The following is a 1,949-nucleotide window of genomic DNA, read 5'->3' on the forward strand; positions in this document are numbered from 1 at the left end:
CGGGGATTTCCTTAAGTTGACTCAACTGTACGAGTGTCTTAGTAGTAATAAACGAATTTATTGAATCTACGTGCATGAACAAAATCTTTCACGCATCTCGCGTCATATCCTTTCAACTATATGTCATACTGTGATATATTTGTGCAGGTACACTCAGCGGCGTATTTGGATACCGTGTGCAGAATGTGTTGCTAATAGAATTTGTAGCAGAGAAGCAATAAATTTAAATATCATGCTGAAACTAAAAGCTAAACTCCACCCTGAACAGGCCATGAAGGGGCAAGGGTACTGACCAGTCGCCGTGTCATCCTCAGCTCATGGGCATCATCATCGGATGCGGATATGGAGCGGCATGTGGTCAGCACATCTCTCTCCTTGCTGAACGTCAGTTACCGAGACCGGAGCCGCTACTTCTCAATCAAGTAGCTCCTCAGTTTTCCTCACAAGTGCTGAGTGCCCCCCGCTGGCCAACAGCGCTCGGCAGACCGGATGGTCACCCATCCAAGTGCTAGCCCAACCCGACAACAATTAACTTCGGTGATCTGACGGGAACCGGTGTTACCACTGTGGCAAGGCCGTTGGCCCTTAAACATCACGCACAATGCTTTATTTTCTCTGGCAACTCAGCTTTTATGACGTCATATCTCCTGATCTATGTATGGTAACGTGATATCGATTTGTACGTGCGTATGTAAGTAGTGTCTGCGAAATTTATTGTGAACAGAGTTAGAATTACATGTCATATACACTCCTGGAAATGGAAAAAAGAACACATTGCCACCGGTGTGTCAGACCCACCATACTTGCTCCGGACACTGCGAGAGGGCTGTACAAGCAATGATCACACGCACGGCACAGCGGACACACCAGGAACCGCGGTGTTGGCCGTCGAATGGCGCTAGCTGCGCAGCATTTGTGCACCGCCGCCGTCAGTGTCAGCCAGTTTGCCGTGGCATACGGAGCTCCATCGCAGTCTTTAACACTGGTAGCATGCCGCGACAGCGTGGACGTGAACCGTATGTGCAGTTGACGGACTTTGAGCGAGGGCGTATAGTGGGCATGCGGGAGGCCGGGTGGACGTACCGCCGAATTGCTCAACACGTGGGGCGTGAGGTCTCCACAGTACATCGATGTTGTCGCCAGTGGTCGGCGGAAGGTGCACGTGCCCGTCGACCTGGGACCGGACCGCAGCGACGCACGGATGCACGGAAAGGCCGTAGGATCCTACGCAGTGCCGTAGGGGACCGCACCGCCACTTCCCAGCAAATTAGGGACACTGTTGCTCCTGGGGTATCGGCGAGGACCATTCGCAACCGTCTCCATGAAGCTGGGCTACGGTCCCGCACACCGTTAGGCCGTCTTCCCCTCACGCCCCAACATCGTGCAGCCCGCCTCCAGTGGTGTGGCGACAGGCGTGAATGGAGGGACGAATGGAGACGTGTCGTCTTCAGCGATGAGAGTCGCTTCTGCCTTCGTGCCAATGATGGTTTTATGCGTGTTTGGCGCCGTGCAGGTGAGCGCCACAATCAGGACTGCATACGACCGAGGCACACAGGGCCAACACCCGGCATCATGGTGTGGGGAGCGATCTCCTACACTGGCCGTACACCTCTGGTGATCGTTGAGGGGACACTGAATAGTGCACGGTACATCCAAACCGTCATCGAACCCATCGTTCTACCATTCCTAGACCGGCAAGGGAACTTGCTGTTCCAACAGGACAATGCACGTCCGCATGTATCCCGTGCCACCCAACGTGCTCTAGAAGGTGTAAGTCAACTACCCTGGCCAGCAAGATCTCCGGATCTGTCCCCCATTGAGCATGTTTGGGACTGGATGAAGCGTCGTCTCACGAGGTCTGCACGTCCAGCACGAACGCTGGTCCAACTGAGGCGCCAGGTGGAAATGGCATGGCAAGCCGTTCCACAGGACTACATCCAGCATCTCTA

General features: G+C 54.0%; 1 pseudogene; it reads right to left on the reverse strand.

Moving 5' to 3' along the window:
- Positions 1 to 465: 465 nt before the first annotated feature.
- On the reverse strand, positions 466 to 583 carry LOC126285516 (5S ribosomal RNA; annotated as a pseudogene).
- Between the last annotated feature and the right edge of the window lie 1,366 nt (positions 584 to 1,949).

This window comes from Schistocerca gregaria, chromosome 8, assembly GCF_023897955.1.
Source record: "Schistocerca gregaria isolate iqSchGreg1 chromosome 8, iqSchGreg1.2, whole genome shotgun sequence".
NCBI lineage: Eukaryota > Metazoa > Arthropoda > Insecta > Orthoptera > Acrididae > Schistocerca > Schistocerca gregaria.